Source organism: Ranitomeya imitator, chromosome 5 (genome assembly GCF_032444005.1).
Source record: "Ranitomeya imitator isolate aRanImi1 chromosome 5, aRanImi1.pri, whole genome shotgun sequence".
NCBI lineage: Eukaryota > Metazoa > Chordata > Amphibia > Anura > Dendrobatidae > Ranitomeya > Ranitomeya imitator.
Genome location: NC_091286.1, coordinates 611,435,473 through 611,455,098, shown reverse-complemented (window position 1 = coordinate 611,455,098; position 19,626 = coordinate 611,435,473).

Below are 19,626 nucleotides of genomic sequence, written 5' to 3'. Positions count from 1 at the left end.
CTTGTAGAATTTGACGGCAGAAAAGAACCAGTAGGTTATTGTCATCTGCCCATTACATCAATATATCATGCTTTCTATAAGATCGTTTGCTCTCCAGACCATTTCAGTACAGTAATCCTTAAAACCTCGAGGCTGAGTATGTGTGCTTCATGCTTAGGGCACAGATCTGCAATTCCTGGCTGTAATTTGTAATGCTTTTTAAATAACAGCACAACATCTGCTTTACATTAATCTTACAGAATCTGCAGAAACAGAATCCTGGGATGTTATACGCACTGGTCCAGATAGGACAGAAATAAGCAGATTAAGAATCGCTGGGAGAATGCCAGCTAAGCCAGTTGCTTTATTTATCTTGATATTTATACTAACGTTGTACTTTTTACTGCAACTGGAATGCCATTTATAAGTGGATTTAATGTCCTCTGGAATATTTCTGCTGAATTATGTTTCCAATAAATGTTAGCTGGAACTCCTTAGCTTGAGTTCGCCATAAAGTCAAGTGCAGGTTTCTCATGCTGGTTGTTCCAATTTCTGTTTTATCAATATATATTCTCTAACAATGAGAAAACCTATAGCACAGTATAACATAAACAACATTCTACAGGCAGATATCTGCTGATAATGAGCGTTGATCAGTCACCTAACAAGGCAAAGAGCGCTCATTTCAAGGCACTTTTATACCAGCTGATGCAAACTCTATGGGAAACAAGTGATCAATAATGTCTTCCTGCTCCATGACATTCTACTAAGGGTGATGTCTGGGACTTTTACACTGATGGCCTATCTTTTGGATAGGTCATCAATATCTGATCAGTGGGGATGCGACACAAAGAACCCTGGCCGATTAGCTGTGCCAGGTGCAGGTGGCAACTGGAAGTGCTCATTTTTGGAGCAGAACAACTCTATCAACTCATCGGGCGCCATTTTAAAATGGATTTTTTATACTCCTCAGGAAAAAACCAAGCACATTTATTAACTGCGCATTAAATACGCGATTATGCTTCCGGCAGGTGCCACGGCTGGCGCCTACCTGCATAAGCATTGTTTTTTTTTTTTTACGTATGCACAGATATTCATTATGCAAACTAGAGGGCAGGTCAGTGGGGTATCAGTGGCCTGTCAGCAGTCTGCATTATGAATACCTAATCAGACCACCACATGAAGACCCCCCATATGCCGCCCTGAAGCACGAGCATATCATTAACTAAACACTGAAAATAAAGATTAAACAACAACCAAGACAGATTTCATCACCAGGTATCAGTGTAACAAGGTGGCTCGGGGTGGTAGTCATAGCCGTGAGCACCCCGGCCCCTGGAACATGAAATTACAGGTCTAGTCACAAAGGGTTACCTCAGACATCTGGCTCCTCTCCATGCTGGAATGAATGCAACACACGTCACACATTGTAGGGCCCAACAGTGGCAACTTGTATTTAATAAAGGTGATGAAGAAAGGAAGGTAAAATTTCTGAGCTGTCCCTATATCCAGCAACGGCTGCAGCAGTAGAGGCAGTAGCTCCAGACAAATTCCAGGAGCTGCAAGTCTCTTAGGTAACTCCCAGGCAAACCCCATGAGCTGTAAGTCCCTTGTGGGGCATACACACAGTCCCTGTGCCCACTGCCTGACAGTCCACTGGCAGTTCTGTTCTCCTACAGGGGTATGGCCATCTCCCAGCAAGGGAGCACACCCGCCACAGGCAAGCCTGCCTGGGCACTGAACTGCAGACAGGGACTTCCTGTCTGCTTGGAGGTTGCTGGTTCAGCTCCCTTATTTAACCCCTTACTTTCCCTAAGCTGAACACACAGTAATACAATACAGGTTAAGACAATACAAACACATACAGTAATACATATAGTGAACATTACAATGGTACAACATTAAACATTAAAGGGAACCTGTCACCCCCAAAATGGAAGATGAGCTAAGCCCACCGGCATCAGGGGATTATCTACAGCCTTCTAAAAAATACTCGGAGGACACCCAAGCGTGCTCGGGAAATCTCGAGTAACTAGTACATTCGCTCATCACTAATCGAGGGTCATCAGTTGAATTGAGAGCACAATAAAGATATTAAAACCCCATGTGTGTATTTATTTCATTAAAATACTTTATTCATAATGTATGTGTGTTTATTTAACCCTTTATTACTATTGGATTAATAATTGATAGGTGTCTTATGGACAGCTCTCCATTATTAACCAGGCTTAATGTCACCTCACATTATCAAGATGACATTAACCCCTTATTACCCCATATCCCACTGCTGCAGGGGAGTGGGAAGAGAGGCTAAGTGCCAGCATAGGCGCATCTTACAGATGTGCCTTTTCTGGGGTGGTGGGGGCAAATGTTTTTAGCTGGGGGGGCCCAATAACCATGGTCCCTCTGTAGGCTATTAATAGCTGCCCTCAGTAACTGGCTTTCCCACTCTGGAGAAAGTTGTGCGGGAGCCCACGCCAGTGTTTTCCGTGATTTAACCCTTTATTTTAATACCTAGAGCTCCCACACAGACACTTCTAACATTGTTAGTGAAGAATATGTGAAAATATAAGGAATATGAAATGGTTTACTGTATGTGAACCATGTCTCATATCCTGTTGGGTTTGATAAGGAGATAGCAAAAGCCAACAATCGTATTACCGGCTTTTCTGCTATCTAGCCCTGTATGAAATATAAATATATAGTGTCTCACTGACATATATATATATACATATATATAGAGAGAGAGAGAGAGAGAGAGAGAGAGACTGTATTTATTTTTTCACGAATATTTGGTCCCATGGATCCAATATATGCCCATTTTGCAAGCTGGCAAGAAAATCTCGCCGTATGGATGCCATACAGATGACACGGATAATTTTTGGAGAAGCAAAAAAAAATCTCATCCTCGCATTGAATACGGATCACTGTTCAGGAAATTTTCTGGTTATCTCGACCGTAAAAAACGGACCATATTTTGATATGTTAGGTGTGATCCCGGCCCTAGGCTTATGACTATGTTCACTATCATTGTTAGGAAAGGCCAGCTGATGTAAATTTCCAAACTTTTGCGTCAGCCCATTTTCATTTTTGTAATTTTTAAAATGTAAAAGATGTGTTTGTTTGTTTTTGCCTAAAATGCAAAGGCAATATGTCATCCTTAACTTTAGGCCTTTTAGAGATAATTTCACCTTCAACTTACTGAACTGTTCACAATAACAGTAATTTTGACCAGGGCCACTGTAAGACAGGGAGGAGGATGAGGGGGAAACATGGCTGATATCATGCGACACAGAGAAATGTCTTCATATATTTCTCAGTATTCTTTATGATAGGAGGTAATATATGAGTAGAGAATGGAAGGAGATTATGAAAACAAGCACTGGAAAATGATTTCATTTTTTTACTTTTTCTGGAGTTATTGTTCCAGTAAAGTGGTTGTCTCAGGAATAATACTGATTACATATCAATAGGATATGCCCTCGGTGCTCAATCAGGGGTGGTCCAACCAATGTGATCCCGACTAATCATTAGGACAAAGTGGGAAGAAGTCGGCTTGGCTTCCTCCAGACGACCCATTCTAGCCAAAAGTCATCTGAACATAAACCAGTGAAGCCAACAGCAGTGGGGTGAGACAATTCTAGCAATCGGCAGTTACACCAGTTAGACCTCCATCAATCAGACATTGTTGCCATTCTCCAGAAATATTCCATCATTGCCTGTCTGCCTAAGACAATTGTTATTCAATACATGAAACAAAGTGCCATGTCGGATCAGATGTCAGATCATGGATGTATTCTCTTTTCGAAGAGTTACTTCTAGGGAAAAGTACAATGCCATATGAAGGTACATTCCGTGGTGGTGCAGATGCGTAATGCTCCGCAATACTGAACCTAAGGCCGGTGTCCCACTTCCAACTGCAATGCGAGAAACTCATGCGAGTCTCTCACCTCAATACCTGGTACTGCTACCTGCAGTTCGGACCGGAGTGTTCAGCTGCATAGAAATACATGCAGCCTCACGCTCCGGTCCCAAGTGCTGGCGGCAGTACCGGGTATTGAGGCGCGAGTTTCTCACATTGCAGTTGCAAGTGGGACACCGTTTTACGGCTCCCAGCACACAAGTGTTATCTGTCCATGAGGCCTTATTCGTCATATTTTGTTACCTATACAATAACGGGGTAAACGTTAGAGAGATTACTTGCTGAAATGATAGCACCTTAATTCTTAGACGGCTAGCATTCTTCACTATGTTCATATTAAAACTAATTACCTGAATAAATTAGCTTAGAAAATAAATTAAAAAATCAATATTGCAAAGAAAATATGTCACACGCAGGCGGCTCCATCTAACAGACACAGAGCTAGACAGGACTATTATGTCCACTTCATTAGTATCATTTGCATTTTCCTATATTTTTCTCAAATTAAATGCACTTTTTCGTTATTTGTAATACCAGATTAAAAAAATATGAGATTTAACAGTTTCTGGCTCCGTCTGAGAAACCTGCAACATGTAAGACAACACAGTGACTATGATCTGATATTTTTCTGGACTTTCACTATAGTCAGCATGCACCATACTGCTTCTTCCTGCCCCTCTAATGGAGATGAACTTAGATGTATTTTTTAAAATAGTCCTATTTTCATAAAGACAAATAATGACAAATTCATAGAAGGGTAATAAATAATAGTTTGTAACATATTGCAAGTACATTTTATATCCAGAAGATCAGGGAATATTGATCTTGTACTGCAGTAGTCAGAAAGTCAAAACACATAGGGGCCGATTCATTAAAATTGGCATAGCGCAAACTCACGCTACACCAGACTTGGTGGCGTACAACCGCTTAATGAATTTGGTGAAATTTCTGAATGTCGCGAGCGTACGTGCAAAGACTGGAGTAGTATTTCTGTTGTACAAAACCCCAAAATATTTAATTAATTGGGTCGACATGGGGTGGTCATGCCCCATCGTACTACTTTTCAGTGCAGCTAATTCAAACTGGCGTGAAAACTCCAAACGTCACAAAATATTAGTCCCACTCCGCATTGTATAAAAACTTTACAACTTGTCAAAGCTTTTAAGCCAGTGTTTTGCTGTAAAAGCTTTGATAAATCAGCTCCATTACTTGTAAGGTATCAATCTAACAAAAAAGCAAAGCAAGAATACAAAATCTATATAAAAAAACAAAAGATACCGATTGTCATGCTCCTGGATTTCATTCAAGTTTTTGTTCTGTGGTCAGCTTCTCTTTCTGAGGAGCCCAAGGAGACACATCTTTTCTTTTGGTGTTTGGGTTCTGTTTTTCTGGCTGCAGTCTGCTTAGCTTATCACAGGTGTTTGATTTGTGTGCCTGTCACCTTTAGGGTGCAGCTTTATATTCTGTCCACTTGCTTGTGTCTCCTGCTGGTAATGGATTCATTTGGATGTTCTGACTTTCTATTGATGTTTGGAGCCAATCTGTGAGATTCCAACTAAGGGTTTTCATTTTTCCTTTTCTTTGCTATATTTTGCACCTATCTTCTGTTTATCGTTGGGAAGTAGGCAGTAAATTTGTTAACAGTACTTGCTTTATTCTTTGGTATTTTGTAATTTATTTCACTCACTCTGAGTTCTTTCCTTTATTCAGCACACTTCTCTTCTTGTAGGCATCTCACACTCTGCTCTGCCCTCCAGTTCTTTAGGATGAATATGAAGCAACTCGTCGACCTTTTAGGCAGTTTAGGTCAGAGTTGCTAGCTCTTAGTCTGCGATTAGGTCTATCTCTATCTCTGCACCCGCAAGCACCACTAGGGACTGCGGAGACAGGATATCAAGTCTGTACAGGAACCGGCAGGGTCAGCTGCAGTTTTTAGTGTATAACCTAGTTTCCCAAGTGAGTTGCTACCCTGGCATAGCTTTACTAGGAGCTGTTAGGAACATTAAGGATGAGCCGCCATAGAGCCATTGCCTTATCTTAGGGTGTCAACCTCCGTGGTCAGGTTGGGATAAACCCCTTAAAAAGCCACCGTGGCGAAACGTACGTTGGAGCTGGAGTCCTTGGGAGTCTTGGATTATTAATATATTGGTATTTATACCCTTTTGCACATTACGTATGCACTTTATGCAGTCTTGATAGGCTGATATACTTGCACCTTATATTCTTATTTTTTTGTTTAGGGTTATTTAGCCATTATATTTGTATATAATATTGGATCTGTGTTCCCAATGATGTGTATTTTTCTTGTACTATGATATATATGGTGATGTTTGTTGTCGGTTTCTCTTGGCTTTTAATTTCATTCAATAAATAAATTTTAAAGTATTGGCGATTGGGACTTTTAATATTCACTTTTGAGTAGGTTTTTTAGATTTGTTTCAGTGAATATTATTTATTGATTTGGGTGAGTTTCTCTCAGTGTGTGGTTGATCTGGGATAAGCCAGAGTCAAAGTAGGATTTTTTTCCAGTCTGAACAAGGATCTGTCAGGTTCAGGTATTTGCCCCCCTGATTTGTACGCTACTCATGTGCATGTGAAGTCATAACATCAATCTAAAAAAAAGAAAACCAAAAAATATGATATATTATATAATACTCTAACTACAAATGAAAAGTGTTGATCTATGTATAGGAGAGGTCAAGCATTCCTCTCCATTCAGAGTCAATAGGACTGATGGAAATAGTGAGTACAGCACTCAAATATCTCCATCAGTCTCATAGACTTAAATAGAGTGGCAGTGGCCAAACTCAGCCTCCATTGTGTGTACATATGTGTTAACATACAGGTGTAGCCAAGTTTAACTTAACAAATAAGGTGTCATTTAAAAAATTTGCCACAGAAGGTCATCTGAAGAGCATTAAGACAATTCAACATTGCACAAGCCATTGACCGATGTTAAAGGGAATCTGTCATCAGGATTTCAACTCCAAAACTATTTATTTTCCTATGGAGCTTTTTCAAAGACAAGTCTAGCAATGTCTGTTCCTCCTTACTGAAAAAAAAAACAAAATTTAAATGGACATGTAAATGAGTCTGAAATGCTGTTGGCATGTGAAAGAACATCTCAAGCTTCTGTCACTATTTCCTGCCTAGTGCTGCCTTTTGACAGCTCTTTTGCTGCGTGACTTCAAGCAAAGAAATGATTAATCAAGCACTGCTTAGTCAGAGAGAAACAATTGCTTGTGTTTTTCCCAGCTACAGCTCACATGTTGGCTGGTCACTCACCATCTTCAACACACAGCACTCTGCTCAACATTCAGCAGACTGACACCTAGTGAACACATGCCCTGGTTCCAAGTCAAAGCTAGTCAGGTGCATCTAATCAAGACCTACAGTGCTACGATTTAACCCTAGCCTACTTAACTTTGCTACAACGCATAAATACACAAAAAAACACACACATATACATATATACACATATATATACATGTACATATGTGTTGTGTTTGTGTGTGCTAATTTTCCCTCAACACTTAGCGCAAACTGAAGCTGACTTAAGGATCTTTCATTAGTTTGAGCATGTTAAACTGGTCACATCATGGAATAGTGGCTTCAAGGCTGAATAAATGGGTTATAATTTATGATATGCGCAACTGAGCATTACTAGAGATTCTTCTCTGGGGTATGTACTTCTGAATGACATTAACCAATCAAAAGCAGGAGGCTTCATATAGGGGAATAAAGAACATGCCCCCAGAAAATCAGAAGAACATGCTTTCTCCTGTGAGACATGTAATGAGTCAGAAAGCCCTGCTCTCAGCCCTGATCTCTTTATATGCTGTTTAGCATGGAACAGACCAGAGTGTGATTACAAACACCTCCAGCTTTCACCTCATGGCAGTCAGGAGGGGTGTACAGCTGAGCTGACAGTACTGTGAGTTGAAAGCTGCACCTGCAGAGGTGTTTATAATCCCTCTTAGTTAAGCACTATACTACCTATACCCACACACACACACACACACACAATCCGCATGTCTTCAGAAGAAAGCTGAAGGTGTTTTGACATTCAGCTATGTCCTATACTACACAGTAGTTGCAGAGATAAGGACCGTCTATCATTATATATCACAGGTGGAGCAGGTTCTTCTGACCATCAAGGGGGCATATTCTTGCATGGGAAAATTTACAAATCTCTGATAAATCCTAGTTGAACTTGCCCTAAATCATAATTTAAACTTAACAGCCCCAATTTATCAAGACCTGCGATTTTCTTGCCGGTCTTGATGAGGAGTCTTGTTGGAGTTAAATACTCCTGATTCATTAGAAGGCGCATGCCTCTTAATGACACATGAGCATCTGACGATTGGTATGCATCTCCGAGCACCACTCTAGAAATCTTACTCCAGTTCCTGACTGGAGTGAGATTTCTGGAGTAGAGAACGCCAGAGCTCATCATGAATTGGAAGATCGGTGGTGTCACACACCCTCAGAGTTAGTATCTGCACAACGAAGATGAGAAGTTAAAAAATCAAAAACATGTTTTATCTAGCTCTGCAGCCACTATTCCAGGAAGTGGCCAGTTTAACATGCTCAAACTGGTGACAGTTCCTCTTTCCATCCTTATATCACATCGTGTACCGCACTTTCAGGCTCTACATCAGGTTGAATTGGTAGCAGGTGGCCAGAGTTAAACAACAATGGATATTCTGTTGGGTCCTGCATATTCAACACTGTCTGATTCCATTTCTTCTTCGATTCTTACATTCATCCCTAGCTATATATCTAATTTATACATTTTCACAGCACGCTTCAGTGAAGTGAAGGCCAACCAAGACACTGTTTTCAGTACTATGAAGTCTACAAGGAATTATTGACTTTCTGAAGAAAAGTAGCATAGAACCTATTGTTATCACGGCACATTCCATTCAGTTTAATCTTTGTATATTTTCTACAGCTGTGATGTCGTTCCCCTGTTACATTGTTTTCCAGTCAACCAGATTATCGTAGATATTGATTTTTTTTTCTTTCTGGAGAAATTCTTGTAAACAACATTATCAATCGACTCCAAACTGGACACGGAAGACTGGTTGTGATCTAGTCTCATTACTTCCCAACAGAAGATGCTGCAAGCTTACAATGTGTGATACCTGAATGTGATGTGCGCACAAAGATCTTGAAGAGTTACCATTTTATATAAAACATTGATGATCTGCAATATTGTATTTTTTTTTATTGTTTTGTATATTAGGAGCACAGTCAGATGTCCGTATAACACAGGCAACGATCGCATCGCAATGCTTCGACTGGCCGGCGGCTCTCCTAACCCGAGCGTGACAGCTTATATTTCTATGCAGCTAGAGAGCCGTGGGCCAGTCCATGCACTGTGAAGTGATTGTCGTCCGTGTTTTACGACCGTGTTACTGTGCCCTTAGAGTGAGTTCAGAAAGGGCAGAATTGATGCAAATTTGTGCACGCGGAAACTGCAACACATCTATAATAAAACGCTGGGAGCGTCACTCTGTCCGAAGCCTTTATAGACTGCGCCTCACAGAGTGACGCTCCCGGGAGATCGCGGTATGCGTTCAAACTGAAAGCACACTGCGATCTCCAACAGAGAAGCAGGGACCGCCAGGAGGGTGAGTATCGGCCATATTCACCTGTCCTGCGTTCCACCGCTGAGCGCCGCCATCTTCCCGGTCTTCGGCCTGTGACCTTCAGTTCAGAGGGCGCGATGACGCGCTTAATGCGCGCCGGCGCCGCCCTCTGACTGAACAGTCACAGCCAGGAGACCGGTAAGATGGCGGCGCCCAGCGGTGGAACGCAGGACAGGTGAATATAGTAAGTGCTGGGGGGCTTGAGCTGGTGGCGATACCGGCACCTGACCCCCACAGCGCGCCGGTGTCCCCGCCAGCTCAGGCCCCCGGATGGGTGCAGCACATGGCAGGATGGGGACGCAGGATGGGTGCAGCAAATGACAGGATGGGGACGCAGGATGGGTGCAGCACTTACCAGGATGTGGACGCAGGATGGGTGCATCACATGACAGGATGGGGACGCAGGATGGGTGCAGCACATGACAGGATGGGGACGCAGGATGGGGACGCAGGATGGCAGCAGCACATGACACGATGGGGACGCAGGATGGGTGCAGCACATGACAGGATGGGGACGCAGGATGGGTGCAGCACATGACAGGATCGGGACGCAGGATGGGTGCAGCACATACCAGGATGGGGACGCAGGATAGGTGTTGCACATGACAGGATGGGGACGCAGGATGGGGACGCAGGATGGGTGCAGCACATACCAGGATGGGGACGCAGGATGGGTGCAGCACATGACAGGATGGGGACGCAGGATGGGTGCAGCACATACCAGGATGGGGACGCAGGATGGGTGCAGCACATGACAGGATGGGGACGCAGGATGGGTGCAGCACATACCAGGATGGGGACGCAGGCTGGGTGCAGCACATGACAGGATGGGGGCACAGGATGGGTGCAGCACATGACAGGATGGGGACGCAGGATGGGTGCAGCACATGACAAGATGGGAACGCAGGATGGGTGCAGCACATGACAGGATGGGGACGCAGGATGGGTGCAGCACATACCAGGATGGGGATGCAGGATGGGTGTAGCATATGACAGGATGGGGACGCAGGATGGGGACGCAGGATGGGTGCAGCACATACCAGGATGGGGATGCAGGATGGGTGCAGCACATGACAGGATGGGGGCGCAGGATGGGTGCAGCACGACAGGATGGGGACGCAGGATGGGTGTAGCACATGACAGGATGGGGACGCAGGATGGGTGCAGCACATGACAGGATGGGGACGCAGGATGGGTGCAGCACATGACAGGATGGGGACGCAAGATGGGGATGCAGGATAGGTGCAGCACATACCAGGATGGGGACGCAGGATGGGTGAAGCACATGACAGGATGGGGGCACAGGATGGGTGCAGCACACGACAGGATGGGGACGCAGGATGGGTGCAGCACATGACAGGATGGGGACGCAGGATGGGTGCAGCACATGACAAGATGGGGACGCAGGATGGGTGCAGCACATGACAGGATGGGGACGCAGGATGGGTGCAGCACATGACAGGACGGGGACGCAGGATGGGTGCAGCACATGACAGGATGGGGACGCAGGATGGAGCAGCACATGACAGGATGGGGACGCAGGATGGGTGCAGCACATGACAGGATGGGGACGCAGGATGGGTGCAGCACATGACAGGATGGGGACGCAGGATGGAGCAGCACATGACAGGATGGAGACCATACACCAATATAAATGCTCGCCACCTGGGCATAGAACGGGTTCAATAGCTAGTTGTTGTATAATACAATGAGGATAGGATTTATAAAAACTACTTTCCATCCAGAAGAAAAATAAAATGTAGAAATGTGAACTACAATGACGGATATGCAAAACTCACTGAGACATACGTCCTGTAGCTATCATTAGAAATGCTTGGAACACAATAATTGCTATGTAGAATTAATATACAGTGGGGAAATTAAGTATTTGATACACTGCCGATTTTACAAGTATTCCCCCCTACGAACAACGGAGCGGTCTGTAATATTTATCGTAGGTACACTTCAACTGTGAGAGACAATCTAAAAAACAGAAAATCACATTGTATGACTTTTAAGTAATGAAATTGCATGAAATAAGTATTTGATCATTTACCAACCAGCAAGAATTCTGGCTCTCACAGACCTGTTAGTATTTCTGTAAGAAGCCCTCCTTCTCTGCACTCATTACCTGTATTAATTGCACCTGTTTGAACTCATTATCTGTATAAAAAACAACTGTTCACACAATCACACTTCAACCTCCCCACCATGGCCAAGACCAAAAGAGCCGTGTAAGGACACTAGGGACAAAATTGTAGATCTGCACAAGGTGGGGATGGGTTACAGGACAATAGGCAAGCAGCTTGGTGAGAAAGCAAAAACTATTGACATAATTATTAGAAAATGGAAGAAACACAAGATGATTGTCAATCTTGCTCAGTCTCGCCTCATGAGGCAAGGATAATTCTCAGAAAGGTCAGGAATCATCCCAGAACTTCACGGGATGACTACATCAATGTCTTGAAAGGGCCTGGGCCCACAGTCTCAAACATTACCATTAGTAACACACTTTGCCGTCATGGATTAAAATCCTGCAGGGCACACAAGATCCTCCTGCTCACGCCAGCACATGTCCAGACCTATTTGAAGTTCACCAAAGACCATCTGGATGACTCAGAAGAGGTATGGGAGAAGGTAATGTGATCAAATGAGAGCAAAATAGAACTTTTTTTAGTATCAACTTCACTTGCCGTGTTTGGAGGAAGAAGAGGGATGAGTACAACCCCCAAAACACCGTCCCAACCTTGAAACATGGTGGAGGAAACATCATACTTTGGAGGTGCTTTTCCACAAAGGGGACAGGATGCCTGTACCATGTTGAAGAGAGGATGAATGGGGTCGTGTATTGCAAGATTTTGTCCAACAACCTCCTGCCCTCAGTAAGAGCATTAAAGATAGGTTGTGGCTGGGTTTTCCAGCATGACAATTACCCAAAACATACAGCCAGGGCATCTAAGGAGTGGTTCTGTAAAAAGCATTTCAAGGTCCTGGAGTGGCCTAACCAGTCTCCAGAGCTGAACCCAATAGAAAATCTTTGGAGGGATCTGAAACTCAATGTTGCGCAGCGACAGCTCCAAAACAGGAAAGATCTGGAAAAGATCTGTATGGAGGAGTGGGCAAAAATCCCTGCTGCAGTGTGTGCAAACTTGATCAAGAATTACAGGAAACATCTGTAATTGCAAACCACTCCTCAGAAATCTCTATGTGCACATACCCTTAGACATAAGAGCAGTTTTAAGTGCACTTGTGCATTTATCAAAAAATGAGTCAACATTCTGCCACAGCCAGTCTCCCATTTTGACAACTACCTGCATTGTCAGGGTCGGCATATTTCAGTTGCTAGCTTTTTAAAGCAGATGTGAAATCTTCATAATGTAGATGACATATTGTTTATTTTATCATGGCCTGTATAGCCATTGTTGTCATTCCTCACAAATCTATGATGTGGATCTGCTCTATAGCTAAAGTCTTTTCTATCTATTTGGAATATAAAACTAACAATTTACTCAGACATCAGTTTTTCATGTATGAGTTATATCAGTGTTTTGAACTTGTAGTTTATGTGGCCGTTCACACATCTGTGTATTTTTCAGACCAAGTGGTCCACACCAAAACAAGACATATCCGGTTTTGATCCAAGTTACCGATCTAACTCGTCAATGCAAATCTATGGGTCGTATGATATCCTAGCGCTGTCTCTTTTTCACTGACTGCTATAGAAGAAGCTTGAGAAACCTCCATCAGATTTTTTTTTTTTTTGCAGAGGAGACAAACTGATTAATTAGTGATGGTAAAAGCTAACAAACTAACACATGGAACAAACACTGATGAAAATCTGATCAAAAACAATGAGGAAAGTCAGCCCATTTTTCTATACTAGAAAATTCTGTGAATGAGCCCTTACTTTTAAATTTAATATAATTATATATTTTCAAACCAAATTCTTGACACTTTCACTTTTCCAAATCAAGTCTTCTACACTGAGTCACATCCTGATAACACATCCATCATCATGGTCACACCAGCCGAACACTACGGCATTCGTATCAATCACAGTATCTCTATTCCATATGTTTTGCTCTAGGTCATGAAGTCATGCACAACTCAGTATTAAAACGTATATCATAAAGTTACGTGACGTTCTTCCATGGGATCTCTTTTTGTATGTTGAGACTTTCAGCAGGATCACTTTATTGTAAAAGTATGTTTACACATAAATGTGCTTAGAAATGTGACTACACTTGAGATCTCCATTCAGCTTTTCACTTGTATTACATGCCACAGGATCTTTAACCCCTTCATGATACTGTGATTTTCCGTTTTTGCTCTTTTGGTTTTTCCTCCCCTTATTCCCCAGAGCAAAATCTTTTCTTAATTTTCCATCCCGATATCCATATTTATGCTTGATTTTTGCGGGACAAGTTGTACTTTTGAATGACACCATTCATTTTATCTTGTGATGTACTGGAAAGCGGATAAAGGGAAGTTGAAATTGCAAAAAAAAGTGCAATTCCACAATTTTTTTTTAATTTTATTATTTATCATCTTCACTATAAGGTAAAACTGATCTGGTAATATGATTCTCCAGGTCAGTATAGTATGTAGATACCAAACATGTATAAGTTGCATTTTCATTTAAGTGGTAAAAAAAATTCGGAAATTTTTAAGAAAAAAAAAAAATTGCTTATGTCAGCATTTTCCGAGACCCATAACATTTTCTCTTTTCGGGATATGGAGATGCCCTCATTGCCTGTATTAATTGCACCTGTGTGAACGTGTTTCCTGTACAAAAGACAAGTGTCCACACACTCGATCAATCACACCCCAGCCTCTACACCATAGCTAAGACCAAACAGCTGTCTAAGGACACCAGGAACAAATTTTTAGATCTGCACAAGGCTGAGATGTGCTACAGAACAATAGGCAAGCAGCTTGGTGAGAAGGCAACAACTAGGCAGCAATTATTACAAAATGTAAGAAACAAAAGATGACTGTCAATATCCCTCAGTCTGGGGCTCCATACAAGATCTCGCCTCATCAGGTAAGGATAATTCGGAGAAAGGTCAGGAATCAGAACAGAACTAAACGTAAGAACCTGGTTAATGACCTGAAGAGAGCTTGGACCACAGTCTCAAACATTAGTAGCACACTACACCATCATAGATTAAAATCCTGCAGGACATTAAAGGTCCCCTTGCTCACGCCAGCACATGTCTAGACCCATTTGAAGTTCACCAATGACCATCTGGACAATCAAGAGGAGTAATGGGAGAGGGTCATGTGGTCAGATGAGACCAAAATAGGACATTTTGGTTTCAACTTCACTCGACGTGTTTGGAGGAAGAAGAAGGATGAATACAACCCCAAGAACACCCAACTGTGAAACATGTTGGGGAAACACCATACTTTGGAGGTGCTTTCCTGCAAACAGGACAGGATGATCTGAAACACACGGTCAAGGCAACTAAAGGATGTCTCTGTAAGAAGCATTCCAATGTCCTGTAGTGGCCTAACCAGTCTCCAGACCTGAATCCAATAGAAAATCTTTGGAGGGAGCTGAACCTCAATGTTGCCTAGTGACATCCCCAAAACCTGAAAGATCTGCAGATAATCTGCATGGAGGAGTGGGCAAAAATCCCTGCTGCAGTGTGTGCAAACTTGGTCAAGAACTACAGGAAACGTCTGACCTCTGCATTTGCAAACAAAGGTTTCTGTGCCAAATATCAAGTTCTGTTTTTCTATTGAATCAAATACTTATTTCATGCAATAAAATGCTAATTCAAGTAGGCCTGCAGCTGCCATTGTAAGGCTATTGTACTTAGTTGACTCACTCAGCTGCTCTCAGAGGTAGATACAGGAACGCTTCTTGGGTTAATCTTCTGCTGGTTTACTAACACGGCATAAACCATGGGCAGATTTAACAAAATAAACATGGACTTTCAGGCATAACGGCAAAGCAAAAGATAACATATAGCAGAGTCCATATGCCTGAGGGATTTGCCCTCTCAGGATACAAAAAATCTTTAGCTCCCCCTATAGCTACCGACTGGAGACTTCCCTGTCTCCAAACACACAGTGGAGAAAACACACAGTAGCTGGACATTTAACTTCCCCAACCACACCTTTTGGGAGGAGATATGGTGAGTGGCCATGCCACCCATATTTTACAGCCACTCACAAAAAACCCAACCCTGTCATGGCCGAATAACCCTTTAGCACATAACATGCTGGAGAGTAACGTCTGGATTTCACATCACCTAAGATAGCAATCTTCGTAACACATTTCCCCTCACAGTATAGATCAAAAGTTTGGACACACCATCTCATTCAAAGATTTTTCTGTATTTTCATGACTACGAAAATTGTAAATTCCCACTGAAGGCATCAAAACTATGAATTAACACATGTGGAATTATATACTTAACAAAAAAGTGTGAAACAACTGAAATTATGTCTTATATTCTAGGTTCTTCAAAGTAGCCACCTTTTGCTTTGATGACTGCTTTGCACACTCTTGGCATTCTCTTGATGAGCTTTAAGAGGTAGTGAGCGGAAATGGTCTTCCAACAATCTTGAAGGAGTTCCCATAGCACTTGTTGGCCCTTTTGCCTTCACTCTGCGGTCCAGCTCACCCCAAACCATCTCGACTGGGTTCAGGTCTGGTGACTGTGGAGGCCAGGTCATCTGGCGTAGCACCCCATCACTCTCCTTCTTGGTCAAATAGCCCTTACATAGCCTGGAGATGTGTTTGGGGTTATTGTCCTGTTGAAAAATAAATGATGGTCCAACTGAATGCAAACCGGATGGAATAGCATGCCGCCGCAAGATGCTGTGGTAGCCATGCTGGTTCAGTATGTCTTCAATTTTGAATAAATCCCCAACAGTGTCACCAGCAAAGCACCCCCACACCATCACACCTCCTCCTCCATGCTTCACGGTGGGGACCAGGCATGTAGAGTCCATTCCTTCACCTTTTCTGCGTCACACAAAGACACGGTGGTTGGAACCGAAGATCTCAAATTTGGACTCATCAGACCAAAGCACAGATTTCCACTGGTCTAATGTCCATTCCTTGTGTTCTTTAGCCCAAACAAGTCTCTTCTGCTTGTTGCCTGTCCTTAGCAGTGGTTTCCTAGTAGCTATTTTACCATGAAGGCCTGCTGCACAAAGTCTCCTCTTAACAGTTGTTGTAGCGATGTGTCTGTTGCTAGAAATCTGTGTGGCATTGACCTGGTCTCTAATCTGATCTGCTGGTAACCTGTGATTTCTGAGGCTGGTGACTCGGATAAACTTATCCTGAGAAGCAGAGGTGACTCTTGGTCCTCCTTTCCTGGGGCGGTCCTCATGTGAGCCAGTTTGTTTGTAGCGCTTGATGGTTTTTGCCACTGCACTTGGGGACACTTTCAAAGTTATCCCAATTTTTCAGACTGACTGACCTTCATTTCTTAAAGTAAAGTTTTTCTTTACTTAGCTGCTTTTTTCTTGCCATAATACAAATTCTAACATTCAGTAGGACTCTCAGCTGTGCATCCACCAGACTTCTGATCAACACAACTGATGGTCCCAACCCCATTTATGAGGCAAAAAATCCCACTTATTAAAGGGACACTGTCACCTGAATTTGGAGGGAACAATCTTCAGCCATGGAGGCGGGGTTTTTTATTCACCCTTTCCTTACCCGCTGGCTGCATGCTGGCTGCAATATTGGATTGAAGTTCATTCTGTGTCCTCCATAGTACACGCCTGCGCAAGGCAAGATTGCCTTGTGCAGGCATGTACTATGGAGGACAGAGAATGAACTTCAATCCAATATTGCAGCCAGCATGCAGCCAGCAGGTAAGGAAAGAGTGAATCAAACACCCGAAAACCCCGCCTCCATGGCTGAAGATTGTTCCCTCCAAATTCAGGTGACAGTGTCCCTTTAAACCTGACAGGGCACACCTGTGAAGTGAAAACCATTCCCGATGACTACCACTTGAAGCTCATCAAGACAATGCCAAGAGTGTGCAAAGCAGTCATCAAAGCAAAAGATGGCTACTTTGAAGAATCTAGAATATAAGACATAATTTCAGTTGTTTCACACTTTTTTGTTAAGTATATAATTCCACATGTGTTAATTCATAGTTTTGATGCCTTCTGTGTAAATGTACAATTTTCATAGTCATGAAAACACAGAATAATCTTTAAATGAGAAGGTGTGTCCAAACTTTTGATCTGTACTGTACATTTTCAGTGACCCTCTCACTCTATTCTCACATGTTGCGTTTTTGCTGCGTATCCGCAGCTCTGTGTCCGGTGGTAATGATCTTACCGCTGATCAGAGCCCGTGTTTGCCGTGCTGTCATGCAAAAGCCAGCATGGCAAACAATGGATGTTCGAACCCCCAATCATGTGAATGGGGTACCATTCTGGTATCCATCCAAACTTTTTTTTAGATATTCGGCCGAACCCGTCAGACCCGAACATCCACGGGTTCACCCATCAGTACTTGTAACTTTACTTTTTTTCCATTGATAAACCTGTGTAGGTCCATGTTCTTGTGCACCGAGTTAAGCAATTTTGGCATTTTAACTTTTTTCTTGTTGATGCTTCAAGGGATTGTGCACTACTAGGACAAACCTTCTCTGAGTGTTTGCCCCTGTTAAAATAAAAATGCTGACACTCACCTCCGATGCCGTTCAAGTAGCATCTGTACTCGCATTCCAGGCATTTACATAAGGTTATTAAGTCATGTGAGCCCTGTGCCCAATCAGCACTGACGTCACTGTCTCAGTCTTCCCGGACGTAATTAAGAAAGAAATCAAGAAGAAGTGAACAGCCAGTCTTAGCTCTGACTTCCCCTTGATTATTCTTGATTCAAACCCATCTGCAACAATGGTTTTAACCAAAAAAAATACATGCATTTAGTAAAAAAATGGTTTCTGTAGGTGTTCATATTCTTTAAGGTTCTTACAGCTCTTTAGATCTTTGGGACATAATAAAAAAGGGTAAGGGGGACTAAAAAAATAACAATGTGTCACGTATTTTGTATGAAAAGTGATCCGTTAAAATATCCTTACAAATCTTAGCACTTAAATAATGTAATTAACAAGTTAAACATGTATTTGATTTGGGCGAGGGTCTGCGTGGTGACTTGTATCTCGCAATATTGAAATCACAGTGACACATTGGATGTCATTATTCCCTATTGTGTCGCATTGAGGCCTTCAACATACTGCAACGCAGAGTCGCAAATGCGTTAAAATATTTGGGATTTTCTGACGCTGTTCTAAAATCGAATGCAACGCAAGTACCTTAAGCTTTGATTAAAGTTGCACGCAACATGCAACTTGGCTGTTTATTTTATGGCAAAATCCCAGTCAAAAAAAAAGTTGCACAATAGCAAGTCACAGACAAGTTGGACAATTGCTTTTATCGCACTACTATTTAGAGAATTGCTGTCGAGCGACACGTCGGCCTGCAGCCTTAAGGCTGAAACCTTCCCCTGGTAAGAGACTAATATAAATAAAACCAGTTCCATCTCTAATGAAATGAAAAAAAAAGCAAAATAGGTTACGTCTTGTAACAAAAAAAAAATCCTAATTTAAATTCTCAAGTTTATTTATAATTCAACAGGTATAAAAGAATAATTAGATTTCACAAACCGCACAAATCTTATGATTATTTCATTACTGGGTTGGCTTGTAAGAGAAAATGAAAAGTAATTTGATATAAACTTTCTTCCAAATGTGAAAGTGTAGCTGATCAAGGAATTTAAAAAGATGGAAGTGCAGCTATGATGTATTTCAGAGGAAAAAAATCAACTACTAACGGCTTTAAATTTCCTAAGGGAGCTATTTGTCAACCGCGGGAGAAAATGAAGTTGGTGAGCCTTTCTGAAATGTAGACAGATAGCTATAAAGTATACTGCATGAGGATTACCAAACACCACCATTCCTTCTGCTCACTTAAGGCATTAGAAATAATCTGTGGGTTTACTAGATCAAAGGCCGGGTGCAAAATAAATAAGTGCACTGATTGAATACATCAGCACATTTTGAAATTGTCTCATTGAAAAATAAGCTGCGC